Source organism: Heteronotia binoei, chromosome 3, assembly GCF_032191835.1.
Source record: "Heteronotia binoei isolate CCM8104 ecotype False Entrance Well chromosome 3, APGP_CSIRO_Hbin_v1, whole genome shotgun sequence".
In the NCBI taxonomy this organism is placed as follows: domain Eukaryota; kingdom Metazoa; phylum Chordata; class Lepidosauria; order Squamata; family Gekkonidae; genus Heteronotia; species Heteronotia binoei.
In genome coordinates this window covers 45,897,818-45,920,548 of record NC_083225.1, presented here as the reverse complement: position 1 = coordinate 45,920,548, position 22,731 = coordinate 45,897,818, and the positions used below count along the sequence as shown (strand labels likewise).

Sequence of the window (22,731 nt, the reverse complement as noted above, 5' to 3'; positions counted from 1 at the left end):
TGGTTTGTGCCCAACCCTAGTCCAGACCATTGGCAGTGCAATCCTAGAAACACACTTCTGTGCGTTCTTAGTGAACTCCTTTGATTTCAGTAAGATTCTGCATAGCCCTGCTTTGGGCTGCAATATGGATTGAATAACTGAACTTTCTCCAAATATAAAGTGGGGTTGGGGGGGGGCAGAAACCTTGGCATTTGAATTACTCAGTAGTGTCATGTTCAAATAATTTCTTAAGTGGATGCAAACTTTGTAACATTATTCAAATTACATTTTCAAGACATTGTTTACAGTACCCTGACAAACACAAGCTGCAGCTTGGCCTTTTCACTCTTTGTTCAAGCAAACAAGAGACTACTGAAGGGAAGCGACCCAAATTAAGTATCCTGCCCAAGTACAAGACACCAAAAGCCATCTTGTTCACGTGCCAACTCTTTTGGTTTCACCCATTAATCTGTGCTCTTCTAATCTGTTAATCAGAAAACAGTAGTAGTCAGGCCAACTCACCCATTCATTCAGTTGTCCTACAGAGCCATAGATATCACAAGAGGCCCAGTAAAACAAGCTATTAATCACACTTGGTTGTAACCATGCTTCCCAACAAGTATTTTTATCACTTTTGGGTGAAAACAATGGGAAAGCAGACAATATGACTAAAATTACTCTGCTGCTCCTGATAAAGGGGATGTAACTGGAGCACTTGTTAAACCTGATGTAAATTTGTGGGTTTTTCACAGAATACAGATAGGACCCCTGAGGAACAGGGCCATGGATGTTAGACTGTACCTTTGTTCCAAAGTGTTGAGCTCACATTTTTGCAATGACTATATGGAAAATATTCACACTGGGCTGAAATCAAATCAGTTCTGTTACACCAAGGCTGAATATCTAATCTAGAGGTCCTTTTCAACCGCACATTTTTTAATAAACCATCTTTCTTTCTGCACAATAATAATTCCTCAGACTTTTTTATGATAAGATCATCTTCTTCAGATTTTATACCATTACCATAAATATTCACCCTAGGCAAAACAATGTCTAGGACTGGTATTCTAATTTTGTGCTTTTCACAAAATAGCATATCAAAGAAAAAGTTGCAGATTTGAGAGGGGGGGACAAACAGACAGACAGACAAAGTGTCCTTGAACATGTAGTTTTGTTATTCTATTAAACTCATATAGGTAAAGAATGGTCAAATGGTGACAGTACAGTCCTAAACAGGATTGCACCCTTTTAAACCAATGAACTTGAATCAGTGTAATTCTGTTTAGGATTGCACTGTAAATATGCTCAAAGTGTACAGTGGAGACTACATGGGAGAAATAATGTAAAGAAAAGGATTAAGGTCCCTTCCATGGGTCCAATCATGATCTTCCACCACCTTATCTAGTTTTGCATTTCTTCTGACTATACTTTACCTGTTTTGCATTTTGTCTAGTAACTGCAGTGTAAGTGGTGGAGAAAGAAGAATGCATATGCTCCTGTAAAGGTCAACCAATTTTGCCTCAAACATTTCTCATGTGACCCTGTGGCCTGTGATAGAAGGATATGACAAGCTATAGCTGGGGGGCAGGGGAGGTTTCAGAAGGTTATTCTGGGTGTCATGGGACCAGCCTGGACAAAAGCCATGTGAGATGGTGACTGTAGTAAGGAGGAGAATTTGGCAAGGTCAAGCAAAACAGCTGGCTGGATCCAACCCTGTGGGACAAAAGAACTGTGTGCATTATTCATAGTTCCACTCATGTTGAGGCAGTGATCCTTGGTGAGCCACACATTCCAAATCCTGCCAGCAGTTCTGCCATCATTTAAGCATGGGTGAGACTCAGCAGCACAGCTAGGCATGTGGCAATCTAATTCACTTTTGCAGAAATGTCTCATGCTACTGTTCTTAGACTGTGTATATTTCAGTATGTAGGTAGCTGATAACGTTTGAATCCCCCCTCCCTTTAAAAAAAAAAAAATCTCCCTGCCCGTGGGGAAATAGCATGTCCCAGAGAACAATTTAAACCCAGCCTTCTTTGTTTCATGATAACTCTCTACAGATCAGAGGGGGGTTGTTTGTTTAGCTGCGAGAAGCATTCAAACATACCTGGCATAAGAAGAATTATGGCACATGCTATGTGGTGTTAGCTCTCTGGGCTCAAGCGTGTTGCCTCTGTTTGAATGACACAGCACAATTTTTGAGCTCAGTGGGATTCTCCCTCAGGCAAAGAGCAAAACAAGCTGCTGCTTGAATTCACAGTAGTTCCCCCCTTTAATTACTGCTTGAAAGTAAGGAATATGAGGTTTGGGAAGCTGCGTTCAATTTCAACAAGATCAGTCCAATAAAAGATATCACTGCGTGTCCCAGGGATGTTTGTTACTTACCAATACTCTGTGCTGTTAGAAATACAAAACAGGTAGTGACAAGTACAGAACCAGTCAGGAATTGTGGACAGGGTAAACAATGGTGCCTTTTCCCAGGCTCACAGAACAGTAGTGCAACATCGCTGAGCTCTGGGGCGCACTCTATAGTGTCTTCTTCATCTCGTACTGAATCTTAGTAGTCTATTGTGTTGCTCAAATGCCCTATAGCAGGGCTGGCCAACGGTAGCTCTTCAGAAGTTTTTTGCCTATAACTCCCATCAGCCCCAGCCAGCATGGCCAATGGCTGGGACTGATGGGAGTTGTAGGCAAAAAACGTCTGGAGAGCTACCGTTGGCCACCCCTGCCCTATAGCTCTGGGTTGCTTGTCTAGCTTGTAAACTGAACAGTACACTGCGAAAAGGGATACATTTTTAATTCCCTGTTCTCTATACCATCTGGGGCACATATCTGACCCCATTTGATCTGTTCTGGGATACTCTAAATTGCTCACAGCTTGAAGAGTCCAGGGGAGGATGCAATTAATTAGGATTGGGAGACACTCTTCTCCTCTGATCCTAATTAATCCTTCTACTTGACTTGTTTCCCTTCAAAGCAGTCAGAGTCCTTAAATGCTTATAGCATCTGGGTCTGATCATGGGAAGGAAGGGAGGAAGTTTCACTTGAGGGATGAATGGCTCACAGAATGCATTGCCCTGCCCTAATTTCTCCCCACAAGGAGGTTATAAGCTCTTAAAGGCTCAGACAGACCAATTACTCTCCCCAGACCCTGTTTGTGTCCCACTCCTTTATTTCAGTTTATGTTTAGCTGGCCTCAACATTACATGCTTCCAAGAAAGCAATGAGTATGCTTAGTCTTCATTGGGCCATTTTTATAGGGCAGTAGATTCCCTTAGTTTATAAAGTGTTTCTGCAAACCTGAGGAACAACCTGGCACCCTGGGGTTCTTCCACCCCAGACAGAACCCTGCGCCACCTTCCCTTGGGCTCCATCCTTGCACCCAGGCGGTGCAATGATGTCACTCAGAAGTAACGTCATTGTGCTGGTGCACTTTTCTCAAGTGTTCTTTCTCAGTTCCAATCTCTCTGATCTGTTGGAATTCTGAGTATTTATATTGCATGTCTGTGGCAATGTTTTGGATCTGGGAGAGCTGACTGAGTACCAAGCTTGTTAATGATAGAGTAAGGATGTAGTCTATAGTGTTATTATTTTAATCCCAGTGTCCCTATCCCTTTAGAAATGAATATATATATATTTCAATACTAAAGATCTCTCAGTTTCTTTTGTGATCCAGCAGTCCTTTGAACTGTCTAGAAAAGTTTAAATAATTTTCCTCACAAAATTTCCCAACATGATTGATCTGAGAAAGAACGCTCGGTGCACTCTCCATGCAGACCTCTCCAGGTTCGGAGGAAGCTGAGCAGGGGGCCCTTTGTTCTTTCTAGGCTCCGATCACTCAGAGTCAGGAAAAAATGACATAGAGGATCAGGGACAGTGCAAGTGGGGATGGGGTGCCCGCCTTCACCCTTGCAGCATGGTGGCACCCTAGGCAGGCCTCTACCTTGCCTACTCCCACATATCGGCCCTGCTGAGGAATCTTCCAGGGTGTAAAAAACTGTCTTTGTCTACAGGGGACTCCATTTCTGTACCTGCTGATATCCAGATTCTGCTAGAACTTAGATCGTTATAAATTATCATTTGTTTCAGTGACCAAAATTCTAGTGAAGTAGAATGATGTAAGTTTTGGTGTTAGAAAGAACTCTGCGACAGGCAGAACCTAAAGGGGTATCTAAGGAGGGGAACATACAAAGTTTCTCAAGGTGGAGACCAAAGACAATTAAAGAGGAACTTGTTGCCTTCTATAACCAAATATTATAGGGCTAGGCACTGGAGGAATGAAAGTGCCTGTGGAACAAAAACACCAAGAAAAGAGTAATTTGAATTATTATGTCTTTGTGCAATATAATGAAATCAAAACAAACAAGATTTGGGGGGAGGATATGGCATTCAAAATGTAAAACAGCAAAGGCATTACCAAAGGGGTTTTGGCCAGCAGTTTTATGGTAAATGATCCCTGCATTGCAAGGCAGGTTGCATGATGTATTAGGGACCCGTCATTTTTGATTGATTTTGCTTACGAACCACTGCCCTTCGATTGTGACTGGCAGCTGGAAGGTAGACGTAAACAAATGAATTTATCAGGGTGAGTTGGATACATAGTCATCAAATCCAATTGGCATTTGTACTTCATTTTTTTCATCCTTCTTGGGCAGGCAAGGGGGGAGGCTAGCAGAGAGAGAGGAGCATGAATCAACTTATTTTTGTTATATGTTTTGTCAGCACCTTAGACATTATCCTGATGTATTTTAAATTTAAAAGAAATAGCAGAGCTGATGTTTAGATACAGTATTTGGATGGAGCAGCATATGCTTTGAGATGTGTGTGATTGATTGATACAGGCTGAGAGATCAAGCATCCTCCATACACAAAAGTCAACACAATTACTCAGAGTTAGATCTATCATACAAGATTCACAAAAGAGGCATGTAAAGACACATGCAGTTTACATGTCAAAAATGTCTGGTATATCAAAAATGACCTTCTCTATGGGACTAAGACTTTGTTCTTTTGGCCATAGATGGGCTGACATATTTAATGTTAATTGCTGTGAAATTACAGTACTTACTCAAAGGCAAGACTTATGGGTTTTTTTCCTTACTGCAGGTATGCCATCAAAACCAAAAAAAGGAAGGTGCATACAAGTTACAGTTAAGTCTAGCAATAATTTTTGTATATAACATTTTTAAAGAGGTAGTCTTATATTCAGAGTTGTCTTCCTTTTTGAGTAAATGCCATGATGCTGTGCCAAATTTTCATCAGATTCTACTTTCAACAGGAAAATAAGACCTCAGAGTGTTGCAGAAAGCTCTCGCTGGAAAAAATTCATGTGTGCTGTTGCAACTATTTTCAGCATTGCTGTGCTGCTGCTTCTGTGCCATTTTCAGAGCTTGCTTTTTCTTCACTGCCTGATGCTAGCCAATCAGGGTTTATGTAGGAAACATGATGGTATCATGCCATAGCTACTTAACATCACTAATGAAGCTGTCCTATCAACTTCACTCTGAATGGGGAAAAGAAAGAAAGCATTCCTGTTACCCAGGTAACAATGCAGTATTTCATATCATGACCATTGGGCTGATGGTTTGATTGACTGCCATCACTATGACTTTCAGCCAATCCAGCTAAAGCTGCACTTATTCATATACAAGTGGTAAGATTGCACATCGGACTATTCACTGGACATCTCCTTCTGCATGCTATCCCAAAGAGTCAACCATGCCGAACTAGGAGAATGAACTGTTTTGCTTAACTTGGTAGTTTTGAAAGGGAATTGGTGTCAGGAGCAGAAAGAACATATTGAACAGTTTTATACCCTTTTCTGTTTTTAAAATCATTGGAAAAGAGGAGGGGGGGAATATTTTGCAGGTTTCTAAAACATGTCAGTATTTTGAATAATATTTTGTAAAATGGTGATTAGAAGTCCACACACCTTTTCCGATATTTGACTTATTTCTATTGTAATGATTTCACAATGATAGTCCCTTTGATCCCAAGATCTCCCAAAAAATTCTAAATTGATCAACTGTAAGGGAAAACTGTAAATTACTATTGGCTGCTTCCTACCAACTCTTCCTCTGTGATAAGTTACTAATTCTGCCTCTGAAATTTTAAGGGCTAATTCAGATAGGAGTGATAAATCCACAGTATGAAAATTTGAAACACAGTACAGTCAAAGTGGAATGCCATTAAAGACCCAAATTCTGACCTGTTCGATTAATGGCGAAATGATTACAATAGCACATTTTTTTAAAATGTTGAAAATGTACCAGTGGAAAATGATAGAGGTTTAAAAGTTAATTAGAAAATATGGCCTGTATCCTACCAACTTGCTTAGCGAAACTCTGAAGCATTTCTCCAGCCTAACAAGCCTTCATCCTACTAAAAGGGCTCCTCCTACAATGAGAGAGCCACTGAAACTGGAAGGAAGCTCCTTAGGCTTGTGGGAGGCTTCAAACATTGTTGAATGGAGTGTGATTAGGGAACATTTAATATAAGGGAATACTTAAGTCAAACCAGCCCTCCTAGTGATGATGGGGTAGAGGCACCCAGCATTTAAAGAGTCTCCCAGTCTGTCTGGATATCTTTATGGATTGTATTTTGTGTCATGCAAGAGTCACTCCTCATCCTTTTTGAGCTTGCAGGCACCTTTGGAATTCTGATACAGTGTGATGGGAGCAGTCAGAAAATGGCTGCCACTAAAAGACTGCCCCAGAAGGTGAAGCCAGCCACAAAATCTGGGGCTTGCAGCCTGCAGCATAGCTGCTAGGCTGCGTCAGCCCGGTTTGCCTCCCTGCGAGGAAAGAGTTAGGGGTCTCCCGTTTGGGTGCGCAATGTAAGGGGCAGGGTCTGGCTGTTTTAACAGCCAGACTTCCACTCCTTGTTGTCAGTCCTGGGAAGATCTGCCTGCCTGCCCTGTCTGTTATGTAGGCATTTGCTGGTTGCCTCATTTGGGGGGCCGGGTAGGAATTTTTTGCACCCCAGCTGATTGGCAGTTGCTGGGGTGTGTTTTTTGCCTACCCTGCATAGCAGTACTGTGGGTTGTGGATTTGGCTATCGGGAGGCGCTGTTTAAATAGGTGGCAGGTTTTTGGGGTTTAGGGCACTATGCGGCTAAGGGAGGACTGTGAAGCATCCCCCTTTTGGGGAATTAGGGGTCTGGCATGATCAACCTTGGGGTTTGGAGATCCGGGTTTAGAGAATGCAGACCATCCTGGAGGCTCGGCTAGAGGGTGCCTTTCCGTCGAGACGTGCGTCTGGGTTTGGGCCCTCTGGTGTGTGCCTCCCTGCTGGGCCTGCCTGGAGGGAGCTGAGTCACTCAGCTCCGGCTGGGGGGCTGGGTCTCTCGCCCACTAATGGCAGGAGAATGGTTGCGGTGACCCCTAGCCCTGGCCAGGCCGCTGGTTGGGTGCCCTTGCCGTTTATTTTGATATTTAATAAAGTGGCCTGATTTTATACTCTTTTTTCCGACCTTGGGGGGCAATGGCTGCTGCAGCTTATCTTCACTGACAGAGTGAAGATCCTTGTGCTGCGATGGCAGCTGCTGCCTAAGCAATATTTTTTTTTAAAGAAAGAAACCCGCAGAGCCAATCAAATCTCCATGCTCAATCAAGCCCTCCTGGCCTTGCACACTCTCTAAAAACACTTGGCTGGCACCAGAAAAAGTGTCATTGGGTACCTTGCAGCCCATAGGCACCATGTTGGAGACCCATGGTGTAGCGGGCAGTGTTTCATTTCCACACATGGACAATGCTGCGTCTCAGAGAATCTACTGTCCTACCTCCTTGCCCTTTCACTGCTTCAACCTGACTCTTTGCTTTTGAAGAAGCAGGTTCTAGTTCCCAAACGCTTATGCTGGAATAAAATGTCATTGGCCTTGAAGGGGCTGCAAGACTCCTGCAGACTAACACAGATACCCTCTGTGGAATGACTCAACCTCGTGGCTTGGCCTCCTTCTCCAAAACATTTCCAACCTTTCAAATCACTGCCTGGATCCATGAGCTCTACAGGCAAAAGCAGATTCTTCCCAAACCTTGCGAAGTGGACAGTGAGCATTTGTTTTCAAGCTTCTTTTACAAACAGAGCCCTGAAGGATTAGCAAAGCCCTTGTTAATATTTGCTTGGCAACATTCTTCACACAGCCCTGGCATTAGAGCCCGTTGTATTGACAGATAATGTTGGGAAGAACACTGGGGTTAAACAGCTATTCTTTCTTGCAGCTATCATGGGACTTCCTCCTGGACAGTTGCTTTACAGAGCTGGAAAAGGGCTTGTTCATTTAAAGGTGTTTGTTTATATATATATAATTGTAATTTGAAGAATGTAGATCTGGCACCCTGAGCATCACTGCTTTGATCACACACTTAATGGTTCTGTAGGGCAGTGAATTGTGGCTACCCGGTGGGAATTTCTGTATACCCTAAGAGTCCCTCAGGCTGTATACTGCAAAATATACTGCACTGTGTTATTTCATGTATTTTAAATACGGGAAGGGTTAAAAAAAAATGTCTTGATGAGAACTGACCATGCTTATTGCCTTCCAAGAGGCAAGAAATATTAAGGGCAGTACAACATCAACTGAAGATAGAAAGAGACAAAATGAAGAGGATGCAAAATTAGGCTGTTTTAGTCCTTAATTTGAGGAGGAAGATATTTGAGTTAGGGGATGCATGCCATGAGGCAGACATCCTTAAACCCTAATCCCCATCTCTTTCCAGAGAGCTCTTAGATGCTGAGCCCTGGACCTTTTGAAGCTAAACAAAAAAGGCCCATGGGGGTGGTTCTGAGACTGGAGGAAAACATTTCATTTGATTCCAATTTCACTCTCTCTCTCTCTCTCTCTCTCTCTCTCTCTCTCTCTCTCTCTCTCTCTCTCTCTCTCTCTCTATGAGTGCAATCAGATGGGCAGGTTGCCACAGTAGTATCTCAGTTTTAAATAAGCCATGTGAGTTTGGGGTGGTTTATGTTGATCTGACAGCCCCCTTCCTAAGTTGGCACCATAGCATTGTGGGCCCATGATTGATCATCCACTTTGCTGATGTGCTGCAACCACAGTTCCGTGACTGGGTTGGATATTTTTTCCCTAAGTCCCACTATGCAGTATGCAGAAGCAGCCAAGCGTATGTGCAGTCCTGGCTGGTTTTATGGGGCGCTGAAGAACAGATTGGAATTTGGCAAATGGAAATGTCTGGAATATTAATGCTATATCTTGTTTATTAATACATAGCTTTGATAAAACATCTCAGGCCTCCAAGGATTACTAGGTGATCCAAAAGCTACAGAACAGGCAACCCTGCTATCAGGATCTGACATGAATGGGCTAGCCTTGGCCATCCAGGTCAGGGTGGGATAATTGAGATTTATAACATTCTATTTACTTTTTGTCTCCGGGTCTGAATGTGGGTCACCACACTGCACAAAAACCAGGGCTTTTTTTGTAGCAGGAACTCCTTTGCATATTGGGCAACATCCCCCTGATGTAGCCAATCCTCCAAGAGCTTACAGAGCTCTTAGTACACCAGGGGTGTGTGGCCTAATATGCAAAGGAGTTCCTGCTACAAAAAAAAAGCCCTGACAAAAACTATTGGCATGTGTCCTATCATTCTGCCTAGCATAATTAGAAGTCTTCCTTCAGCCTAAGGAGCCTTTCTCCATCTTAAATGGTTTTGCCTTCAGTAGAAGGACAACTCAGGAAGGCTTCAACTTGTACTGAATAGATTGATAAGATGCATGCCACTAGGAGATTTCACAGTGTCCACCTTTTTCTTTTCTGTGGTAATGCACTGAAATAACAAACAAACAAAAAGGCAGGTAGAAATGTCAGAGCAGGAGAACCAAGGTCTGTTTAAATGTTTTTCTCAAAGCTTCATCCACCTCTCTAATTGCTGTAAATTACAAAGAGGCAACTAATCCACAGGGGCATCCATCCAGCCTCAGTATAGCCACTTATCAAGCCCACTGATTATGCATCTCTGGTCCTTTATCTTTTTCAAGTCATGACCCAGGAATGTGGCTCTTTAACCAACGGCTTCCAGATGATAGTAGAGACTCCATCAGAATTAGGGCATAATAGAACAATGCTAGCTTCATATGAATATTGATGAGGTCTGGGAGAAGTCAAAGCATTGTTACTCTGGGCTTGGGGTTAACATATCACACTCTCCCATTCTATACTTACAATTTTATACAAGTCGTGAAATAAAAATGTATATTTTTCACCTGAAATGTAATGAATGATCATATCATGATAGAAGGCTTGTAGTTCAGGAGAGCAAATATACTCACAGAGCAGTTCTAAGCAGAGTTATACTTTTTGAAGTTCATTGAAGTCAATGGGTTTAGAAGGATTGCACCTAGGCCTCCCATTTACCTGCTCAGGATGGGGACGCTCTCTCCCTCCCTCTCTCTCCCTCTCTCTCCCTCTCGCTCTCTCTCTGTCCAAGTTCACCCAGCACATTTTGTTTTATAGACTGGGTATTTTGAATTTAAGCCTCCCAAATAGTACACTCATACTGACCACTATACCTGGCTGTCTTTCTGCCTCTTAGGAGTTGTAGCTATTTTTTGGGGGGAAGACTGTAGTTTTGTAGACAAATACTTTAGTTTTGTAGACTCCCCCACTCCAGGCAGCACTGGGGCATCAGCAACAAAGTATTGCAAGTGTGTTAACGTTTTAAGAATGTTTGTATTTGAAGTAAAAAAGGTGTGTGTGGGGGGAGTATTTGTTATTTTCCTAGAAATATAGTGCACAATTGTATCATCCCAAAATCATCACTCCCCCCCCCCTTCCCTCCGGGTCCATGGAAAACCGGTCCCTGGTGCCAAAAAGGTTGGGGTCAACTGCTCTAAAGCAACCATTTTATCCAGGGGAACTGATCTCTGTAGTTTGGAGATTAGCTGTTATTCTGGGTGATCTTCAGGCCCCACCTAGAGGCTGGTAAACTCATCTAGCCACTGTGCTTCAGCCCTGATTTGAACTGGAAGTGAGTAAACAGGAAAGAGTTCTTGAGATTGATGAGGCTTAATGAAAACATTGACTCAGTGTGTGGCTGTGATTGAAAAAAGCCAAAATCATTGCTAAGGTTTATTAGGAAAGAAACTGAGAATGAATGTATCATCACCATCATCTCTTTCTTATGCTGCAGAAACATTTGGAATTCTGTGTACAGTTCTTATTTGCTATATCACAGAAAGACATTTATAGGGCTGCAATAGTTGCAAAAAAGAATTATAAAAATGATCAAATTGAGCACTTTTCCTACAAAGATAGGCTGAGGAGTTGGGGGCTTTTTAGTTCTGAGAAAAGATTACTGTGCAGGGTGCACAATAAAGCTTTATAAAATTATGCATGGGGGTAGAGGAAGTGAACAGAAAGGACTTGTTTTTCCTCTTCTGTAACACAGAAACTCAGACTTGTTTGACAGGAGATCCAGGAACAGACGGATGAAAGAACTTCATATCATACATGTGCTAAAGAGTGACACTGGAAGATAAAGTTCAGAAAGAATTAAATGTTGGAGGAGAGACCATTTGCCTCCTGGTGATATTTGGCAGGAAGAAGTGTTTTGTTTTGGTGGCTTCTAGAGCTGTTGCAGTTAGGATCTCTACTCCCAAGTTGTGCTGTAGATGAATAGTCTTGCCGAGCAACTTCACAAGCATCTGAGGCCAGTTCTCTGGGGCACCTCTGGGATTAGTTCTTTTGGGAAGTTCAAATACATAATAAATATTTGAGATTAGCTGCTACAGATGTTTTAATGACCACTGGTTCACATGGATTTAAAGACAATTTTGTGGAGGGATAAATCTATCAATAGCTATTAGCCTTGACGTTTAAATGAAACACTGTGAATACCACGGCTGGGAGCAATGTTGGGGGAGAAAAACTGTAATCTTGCCCTGCTTGTAGACTTCCCGGAGGCATCTAGCTGGCCACTATAAGAAGCAGAATCCTGAACAGGACGGACTTTAGATCTTTTCCAGCTGGGCTGTTCTTATATTCCTGTTTCTCTGCTTATGCCTTTCAGCTGTTCAGTCTAGTGTATAAACCAAGACACAAATCATTAGTAGTGAGCAGCTGAGATGTATAAAGGGAGAACTGAGTGCTGTGCTGAAGCAGCTCATACTGAAAAAGAGAAGTTGAAGGATACCCTTGCCTGCAGCTTGCCTGGCAACCAGTGGGAGACCAGGGAGTGGGGCACAGATATGGGGACAGACATCAGCAACAGCATTACATCACTTCCATGAAAAAAAACATGGAAGTGACGCACACAGCACCTCTGTAAGAGTTACTGAAAACTCTGTTTTAATACCATAGAGTTTTGGCAGTTACTAGAAAGGATTAGAAGCGGGAAGGTAGTATGGTATAGCCTGATCTTGTCAGACCTCGGAAACTAACTAGGGTTGGTAGTTGGAAGGGAGGAAGAAGACTCTGCAGAGGAATGCAATGGCAAACCACCCCTGTTTCTCACTTGCTATGAAAGCCCCTTGTTGGGACTGTCATAAGTCGGCTATGACTTGATGGCAGTTTACACACAGAGATAAAAGATTTACATCCCAACTTTGATGCTCCTTCTGTCTTTTACTCAACAAAAATATATATGTTAATCTGTTTTAATTGTTTGATTGCTTTATTTGTTGACTGTTTTATTGTTGGTTTTATTGTTTTATTGTGTTGGAACCCACCTTGAGTCCATTACAGGAAAGGGCGGGCTATAAATTAACATAAATAAATAATAAATTCCCCGTTCAAAATCAGTTTCTCACTAGGGCTGCAACTCACTAGGGCAGGTTACAGCATTGGGTATAAAAACAATAGAATCAAACTTTAAAAGCTATAGCATCTGTAACCTTAAAACTATGGTGTTCAGACTGTTGTCAACTAATTCCATGGTGTCCCAGTATAAACAATTGTAAACAGAGAGTACTGAATCCCATAAGGATATCCAGATGGTAAATATACTTCCCCTGACTAGTCAAGGCAAGGACTGTAATCCAAGTCCTTGAAAGATTGAAGCCCTTATAGATAGTAATAACAGGAGGGGCCAGGTGGTATTTGATGTTTGCTGCAACACCCCAAAAGCCTGGTGGAATAGCTCCATCTTTCAGGCCCTGCAGAACTGTAGAAGGTCCTACCGATCTCTTATCGCTATTGGGAGCTCATTCCACTAGGCTGGGGCCAGCGCTTAAAACACCCTGGCCCTGGTTGAAGCTTACAGTTTATTAATATTGTTTTGAATTAGTTTGATTTTATTTATTTAAATTTCTAGGCTGCCTTTCCACCTAATTCAGGGTCCTCAAGTTGGCAAACATTAAAACATTTCAACATTAAAATGTTTCAAACATTTTAAAGCATTTTAAGTATAAAAATATATAAAATATTTTAAAACAACATATATGAACACAACAAAACAAACAATGAGAGGGTTTATAATGGAACATCAAACAAAACAAGGAAACCTTCACCTGTTGATAGAAGACAATGATAGAGGAAGACTGATGAATCTCCCTGAGGAGATAATTCCAAAGTTTGGGCATGATGACCAAGAAGGCCCTTTCTCGGGCTGCCACCCATCTAGCTTCTTAGCACCAGAAGTGGGACCACAGAAGAATACCAGGGTAGCCCACTAGATTCATATGGAAGTAAGTGATCCCTTAAGGTAGGCTGGCCATAAACCATATAAGTCTCTAAAGGTCAATACCAAGACCTTGAATTGAACATAAAAGCAAATCTGGAGCCAATATAAAACTGGACTGATTTGGTCTCTACAATCCACTTCAGTCAGTGTTCAGGCCATAGCATTTTGTACCAACAGGAGTTTCAAGAAAGTATTTAAGGGCAGCCCCACATAGACCACATTGCATTAATCTAATCTAGATGTTACCAGGGCATGCACAACAGTGGCAAGATATTTCTCCCTCCCCAAAAGACTGCAGCTGGCTCACTAGCCAAAGATATCCCTGGAAGGTATCCCTGGCCACCACTACCTTCTGTTTATGCAATAGGAGGCCCAGATCTAGCAGCACCCCCAAGCTACAAATCTGCTCATTTGGGTGAAATGAAACCCCATCCAGAATGGAATACATCCCATTTCCTGGGTCAGACCTTTTTCCCATCCCCAGTAGCACCTCCATTTTGTTGGGATCCAGTTTGCTACCATCATCCATTCCAAAACTACCTTCACCTGCTCACAGTTTCTTCAGCCTTCCCAGGATTTGCTGGAAATGCAAGACTGAGTTGAATGTCATCCATGTATTGGTAGCAGCACAGCCCAAATCTCCACATAACTTCTCATAGTGGCTTCATATAGATGTCAAAAAGCATGGGGGACAAGATGGATCAAAGGTTATACTATTACTGACAATTTCCCAATAAACATCCCAAGGAAGTCAAAGCCATAGGGCTCCTTCTGCTCAAACAATACTATTTGAGAAATATTTGACACGTCAAACATCATTAGGGGAAAAAGCAAGAGGAGATGGAAGAGGGTGGTGAGCGTTCATCTGAGCCTGTCATCACGAATGATCACGTCACTTAACTAGTTCCTAACCTGCACAATAGGGATTTGCCTTTTAGTCACCAATCCTTGCAAGTGCTCTAAAATAACAGCATTTGAGTTTGAAAGAGAATTTGGAAACTGAGTGGGAAAGGAACAGTGCATCTCAGTCTTCCCCTCTTCTGCTAGCAAAACATTTCTGTAAGCTCATGTATGGAGTTTGTCATCATACATACAAAAAATTGTTGTTGGAAAGGGTGAGATAAGGCTGCCAACAGCTGATCTTCAAGAAAATACACTTGGCTTTTGATTTTCTCCTCCCCATATGGGGCTTCTGCAGATACAGCTGACAGCTTATTGCTGAGCTGAGTGTCACAGGCCTGTCAGTGTTTGATCTTTGCACCAGCTTTTATGCTTATAAAGACAGCATCACCACCCTCACCTTTGAAAGCAATACCAGCAACCCCCAAATAGCTCCAGGTTGAAGCGAAACAAGCAAATAGGTTAATCAACGCAATTTTTTTTAAAAAAATGTAAAAGCGGAATCCTGTTATTTGATCCAAGGTAGGCTGAGATGTTTTCTGTGTGCCTTGCATAGCATTTAATACCCCCTAAAGCAGCACAGTTTTCTTTTGTGAAGAACCCTCATAAAAACAGTATAATGAGCCCAAGGAAGGCAGGATGCCATTGAGAAACGAACAGCATGGAGGAATAAGGTTTCTAAAGAACAGAAACACCAACAATTAACCTCTAATTTCAGTGATTAAATAAAGGGTTTTGTACTTAGGTGACTCCTTAGGGGGGAAAATCCTTTGTGTAAGCTAACTTGAAACTTCAATTAATACATGTATCTGTATGGCTGCTTCATTGTCTTGTGTTCGTAAGCTAGTAATAGTACGACTGCTTAGCTTTGTTGCAGTCTCATTGACTCAGTAAGTGATAAGTGACTCATTTCCCAAGACGATTTTCAGGAAGGAGAAATTACTCTTCATGCGTTGTTCTTGTTCTGTACCCAATATGGAGCTTTGATCATTACTGGTAGGAATCAAAAGAGTTAAAATGGGTTCACATTCTTAAGACTGTGGGTGCCTGTTGTGGAAAATGGAGTGTTTCCATTCCCAGGATATGATTCTCAGACGCAGAGTGATTTGGATCATTCTATACAGCATCTGACACAGTCTCTTGTGACAAAATATTTCCTTATCCCATGTATCTGTATTACGACCTTGGCATTTTAGTCCTATTTACAGATTGGACACTCAAGGCAGAGAATTACTTAGTGGCCCAAGATCATCCAGTTAAGCTCATGACCTGTCTTTGATTTGTCTTTATTTTGGCAGAGTCTTATACCACCAGAAAGTAGTTATTTGTTGCCCCCCCAGTCGGAATAAAGAGGCTGACACAGTATTTTGGGTATAAAACCGGGCCACTTTATTGAAACAAACTTATCAAACTATAACTGGCAGGGGTAAGGCCTAGAAGGACAAGCCCTGCGGTCACCCCCTGACCCCGCCTTGTCCTGAGGGTGAGCCACCCTGCCCCCAGCACAAACCCCCATATTCGGGCTGTTGCTGAGCGGCCAGGCCCCAAGCCATTCTCCACCTGGGCTAGCATCAATCCCCCATGGAAAGATCCGCCCAGGTGAGGCTTTTCCGTGATCTGCATTCCCCGCACTGAGCCGAACAGCCCATCTGCGGTTCATACAGACCACCCGCACACTCAGTGCTAAGCCATAGGTGCTCACCTGAAAACACTGTGGCCAATACATCCTCCAGCCTGCGACCAAAAACTCATACTAACACCCTAACACTACAAGGCAGTACAAGGTAGGCGAAAAACAACTCCACATGGGCCAATTCTGTGAAGATGAAAAAATTCCTACCTGGCCCCCAATAAGGCAACCGGTAAAAACCTGTACTGCCAAAGGGGAGGGCGGGCGGGCAGAGAGCCAGAAGCAAACTGCGTAGCTCTGGGCAGGGTCAGGGGCTTATATAGCCTCGACGCCGCACCCAGAAGAAGCCCCGGATGAACCGAGGCTGTCAATCATCCTCTCCCTCCTTCCGCGCGGGCAATAATGGCCCCCCAGCCTGAACGCCAGCGTCGGCTTGGCTGGGAAGGGGCCGGAACTAGTCCACAGTATTAACTTGTAGAATTTGTGACACTCCCCAGTATTTTCTGTTAACAGGGAATTGTAATAGTAGACCTCTGCTTAGCATTACAAACCTATGCAGAATCATTCCAAACAAAGTATCTCGATTTCAGTGGGTTTAGTCTGGAGTAACTCTGCATGGGATTACACTGTAAGACTCTGGAAAGCCACTACCAGTCGCACTAGGCAGTGCAAACCTTGCTAGGTTTATGTGCATACTTTACTTTTGAATTTCTAGAGGCATCTTGTTGGTTGCTGTTGGAAAGAGAATGATAAAGGAGACTTTTTTTAGGAATTATTTGGTTTTTACGTTCACCCTATGTGGTGCAGTGGTTAGACTGTAAGACTGGGAACTGGGAGACCCAGGTTCAAATCTCTGTTCTGCCATGGTAGCGTACAACAGGCAGCTGCATACCTTCAGCCTAGCCTACATCACTGGTAGGAGGAGAGGAGAGTGATGTAAACTGCATGCAGCCTCGTTATACTTGCACATGAACCCAGAAAAACCCAGCAGTCAGTTTCTGCATACTATGTACATCTGCTGTTAAGGGAATTTCTTCCTTCTAAAGAAATGCCCTTCCCTTGAGATTTTTTTCCTTTTCTGATTAAGAGACTAAGGACTCTTGAGGACTCATATACTAGCAAAGCAAGTAGTTTATTATTATTTTTAAAATAATAAATTCATTCTGATACCAGACCATTAGAGGTTTTCACAACAAGCTGGCACACCTTTACAAAGTAAAATCATCCTTTATAACAAACAGCATACAAAGAGGGCAGGCTCTGATAACTTGAAGGACAGTAAAATCTCCATCTCAAAGTTCTCATCAATCCTTGTATTCAGAACACTTAGAATTTCTGAGAGAAACACGGAAGGAAAACAATCCTTCCTTTCCACAATAAAGTTACCAGAGTCTCCACACCATGGCCATGACTAAGCCTGCAGAAAGGGGCTGATTAACAGATCTGAGAGCAAAGAATAAAGAAAAGCAACTCAGAATTAAACTATCTTATGTTCAATTAAAAAAAAAAAAGTAAGGATACTGGATGTGATGTGATATTGGATCCTTCTTTGACATTTTCTTCCCCTTTTTACACAACATGACTACCGTGAATATTGGGACAGTCACAGGGAATGTGCACTGCTATTACTCATGGTTGGTAGCCTCTCAGTATAGGTGACTATATAAAGTCTGCCGAAAGATATATCATCTAATGTAGATATGAAAGGCTATAACTGCAGTTGTGACTATTTGGTCCAAGGTAGTCCAATGTCATAAAATGGCCCTGAAAATAACTTATTAGAGGTGTCTTCCACAGAAATAGAGGCTGTTCTCATTTGATCTAGAGCAAGTCTGTCTCACTTGAGACCTGTTAAGCCCACCAGCTGAGTACATTGGGTTACCATCAAATTGGAAAGGGGCATTTGTCAAGCATGTGAACAATACTCAGCTCACATGCTGATTTGGCTAGGTGGCCCCATGCAGTCTTCTCTGTCAGATGTAGGAGTTATTGCGGGTGACTGGAAAAAGCTCACATAAGAAGGGAAGCCCTGAATGAAGCATTTCGGAGGAATCAGACATATAAAAGGCTTCACTTATTATATAAGGCATTTTCACATTCTCTTCTCCCTGTCCTTTCTTACTTGTTTTCTCTCCTAACCCCCTTCCCTTTTTGTGCTTCAAACTCATCTGTATAACTGTCTATCAGGCCTTCTGCTTAGGAACTTTATCCACTTGTACCAGCTAGGTATGGATGAACTCTGCACATAAATAGAATGTATAAAGACGAAATAAAACATGTTTTTAATAGACTGCTGTAACAGCTGTTTGCGCATTTGTGGAATCAGCCTTTGTCACTCCTCTGGGAGGAATGGTTGGGTTTTCCCAGGTACAGCGCTAGCTGTAATAAAACTCTGCAAAATTACCTTGGCTGAAGGCTATAGCAGAAAGTGGGGAGAGGGGATACTGTCTGTACAGCAAGTGACCATTACTTTGTCATGTTGGTCCCTATTGGGATAAAAATGTTGTGTCTGTTCTGTACACAGCTTCAGTTCATTGAAAGCCAAGAATTCTAGGCTGTAGCTTAAATATTATATCCTTTTCTATTACATCACAGATAAACCTGAGTAGAAAGGACCAACCAATTAATAGTTGATTACAGGGGAGGGGCTGTGGCTCATTGTTAGAGCATCTTCTTGGGCATGCAGAAGATCCCAGGTTCAGTCCTCAGCCTCTCCAGTTAAAAGGACCAGGCAGTAGGTGATGTTAAAGAATTCTGCCTGAGACCTTGGAAAGCCACTGCCAGTCTGAGTTGACAGTACTAACCTCGATGGACCAATGGTTTGATTTAGTATAAGGCAGCTTCATGTGCATGTCTTCATATATCACATTTGTACGATAATATCTTTCCTTGTTTTTAGTTTAGAAAAATAAGGCTCACAGCCCCCTTTTCCTTATAAAGTCCTGCATAATATGTGCAAGTTTAATTTTGATGTACACAAGACAATTTATGTAATGTGTGAGTTTGTGTGTGTGTGTGTGTTTATAGACCTTATACTTTGAAGATGTCATACCAGCAACAGCTGATTTTATTCTTTCTAGTAAATGCATTTTGCTGGTACTGTCCATGTGTATTATAACAGCTGCTCACATACAGTAACCATCTGCCATAGGATGCAGCAGTTAAAGAACACAGATAAGAACATACTGGCAATTAGCCTTTACTCTATAAAGACTTGTTCGATGATAGTCATTTATGTATTGCAGAGTTCTTTTTCCACACCCCACTAAGAATTCAGGCATTCTCCAAATACAGGGATTTGCTGGCTTGGTGTTAGCCCTGTCCATCTGATACAGGGTTTTTTTGTCAAATAATATTGAGAATAGTGTGGGAGCAAGAAATTCCTGTGCTACTGTGAGTTCAGCTTCAGGCACAAAACCACTAATCAGGTTGGATCCAGGCCTCATCCCATATGGCTTTTATACATGCAGGTCCCATTTTTGGCATTTTGGGGTTTTAAAAGGAGACCCTGTCCCTTTTTTCCCTTGAAAGAAAAGCAGGTTGGATCCAACCTATCATATTTTCAATGGAGTAAGTGAATGACTTACCCTGTGGTTGAGAGCTTTGGTTGAGATGTGTGTTTTGATTGGAAGAGAGAGAATGAATGGGATCTGATTTCTGCCATTCCTTCTGGAAACCACTTGCCTATGGCTGAATCACTCTGACCTTGATAGTCTAGGCTAGTCTGATCTTATCAGATCTTGGAAGCTAAGCAGAGTCAGCCGTGGGTAGTATTTGGATGGGCAACCACAAAAGAAGTCCAAGGACACGATTCAGAGGCAGGCAATAACAAACCACATCTAATCATCTCTTGCCATGAAAACCTCACAGAGTCGCCATAAGTCAGCTATGACTTTATGACAAAAAGAAAAATATGGCTGGATCTCATGGTGTTCCAGTGAATAATTTCTGAATAACTGGAACATGCGGAGTGGGAAAGAGTTCCCATGTCAGTTTGGTGCTGATGGAAATGACTTGGCTGCATCCCCTCTGATTCCCCATCCAATGTGATTTGTTGGGCTCACACAACAATTCTGGATCCAGCATTATTTTTCTTTAGTCACTCCACATGTAGATCAATATATAACTGGATTTATGGAAACATCCAGCATACACTGGCATAAATAAATGGAAATTGAAAATAAAATGGCATACAGTGGATCCCAAATGATCATGAGAACTCATATTTTAACTAAACCGGGGGGGGGGGGGGATCAGTTGAGGCTAGGTAAACAAATCTTCTATTCCTTAATGAAATGCATTCGGAAGTACTTAATGGTGATGATAGTTATTACTAACAAATGAACATTGCATCAGGCATGTGCATTCATGTGGGAAACATTATTTAACATGCTTTTTCCCACTGCACCATTAGTGCATCCATTTTGCAGCAGCATTGTAGATTTACAAAATTAGGTTTATGTGCTTTATATCTTCATCTGCATTTTTTCAATTTTTTTTTCAGTTTTGCAACATTTTTTTTTCCATATGCATACTTTGTCAAGAAAATTTAATCACACAGCCAAACAGAATCACATTATGTAATTTTGTGCTGGAAAAATACCAGAGTGGCACTTCTATCAGTATTCTACATCTGGAGCATACAGAATTCTGGTTGCTTCCACACATGTGCAAATGGATGGGCTCCTGGTATATCCGGCTGTCTTTCAGGATGTTGTTCAAGGTGGGTCACTGCTATGCCTTTTCTTCTTGTCCCACAAATGACCCTGAGAAGCTCAGCAGTTTAGCTAGTGCATAGGGATAAAGTAGAAATGAGTTCAGCTTCAGGCACAAAACCATTAATCAGGTTGGATCCAGGCAGCTTGTACAGTCCCCATCCCATATGACTTTTATCTGTGCAGGTCCCATGATTATAAGCAAAGCATTTTGGGGTTTTAAGAGGAGACCATGTCCCTTTTTTCCCTTGAGGAAAAGCAGATTGGATCCAACCTATCATATTTTCACTGGAGTAAGTGAATAATTGTGAGTATACAGTGGCTCATAGCATTGGGCCCTCAGTCAACAAGAGTGTATGTTTCTGCTCTGATTTGCCTGCATGGTGGGTGAAGAGTCTGCTGTTTGCAGTGTGTAAGAAGTGACACAACCCCTTAGGAATGTCGATTCTAGCCTCCTCCACATTGGTCTTTAGAAGAGTTGGAGTGTAGTTTCATTGGCAAACATAGTTTCATTGGTGATGCCAACTGGCACACATGAGTGATTCAAGAGAAAATCGTATGTGAGATCTGTAGCTCTCCCACCCCTTCTTCCCAGTTTTCCTGAAGCATGTCCCACCTCCAGAGACGCTAATCTGGAAAACTGGGCTTGATTCCCTACTCCTCCACATGAAGACTGCTGGATGACTTTGGGTCAATCACAGTTCTCTTAGTGTTCTCTCAGCCTCACCTAAATCACAGGGTGTATGTTGTGGGGAGAGGAAACAAAGGTGATTGCAAGCTACTCCAAAACTCCTTTGGGCAGTGAAGGGCAGGGTATAAAACCAACTCCTCCTTCCTACACCAAATAACACTAATCACTACCTCCAAGTCCACCATTTTCCTGTGGCAATGGGAAGAAAAATTGGAAGACTCTTCTATTTTTCCTAAGGCCATCCGAATATTTTTATATTACCTTTATATGTTCAGTTAAGATTACCACTCATTTGAATGGAATCTTAACATCACTGATTTTGTGTTAAATCCTACCTAGTGTGCTTTGTTACACATTGATAACTGAAAATCATACAGCTGTTTTCAGGATCCATTTTCAAGGTTATGGCTAGATTCTTACATTTACAGTTAATGCATTTACATCTTATTTCCATGTTTTGATCTTGCCTGTCTTGTTCTCCAAATAGAAAGCTAAATCTAAGTGAAAACAGTTGTCAATAGGTACAATTCTCATTAACATTTTTATTGCCATTTTGTTAAAAAAAATTATGTTGTGGTGGTCAAGTAAATTTTTCCCAGGGCTAAGAAAATTGATTGCTTCTTTAAGTGTGGCTTGGACTTGTCACTGTGGTAGTCAGAAAATTTCATCTCTATCTGTCTGCAGCAATCACAAAGGTGATTGTACATTTATCGTTAATGATTCCTGGAAAGTGATCCAAAAGTATGTATGTCTCAACTGGCATCCAACATCATTTGAAGGTACATTTGAAATACAGAGAATCCCCAAACTAGCCTTCTGTTCCTAAGGAAATGTGCTGAGGTTTGCTTCCAGCTTTTCATTTTTTGGCTCATTGCATTTTTCATGGAGAAGTGCACTTCATAGATTCTGACAGAAAGAATCCAAGTTGATGCAGGAAGGTTAAACTTTGTCAGAATTGCTAATCACATGGCCAAGATGAAAAACTTCAAAGAAAGATTTAGAGATTTGTAAGGCTTGCAGTGAGGATACAGTGCAGGAATTTTAAGTGAGAAGTTTTGGATTAGTCATTAAATTACATCCCACTCATATTTTAAAAATCACAATAGCTTCAAAAGACCATTTGTGGTTCATACTCCATTAATGCTGCAATAGCTGGGCAAGCCATTTCACCAATGGAAAAGGATTC

The 22,731-nt window shown here is 42.0% G+C and overlaps 1 protein-coding gene across 1 annotated transcript in view; it reads left to right on the top strand.

The window, feature by feature from the left end:
- Nucleotides 1-22,731, top strand: part of NALF1 (NALCN channel auxiliary factor 1) — a 561,463-nt gene that overhangs the window by 495,348 nt on the left and 43,384 nt on the right. The gene's annotated exons all lie outside the window — the stretch shown is intronic.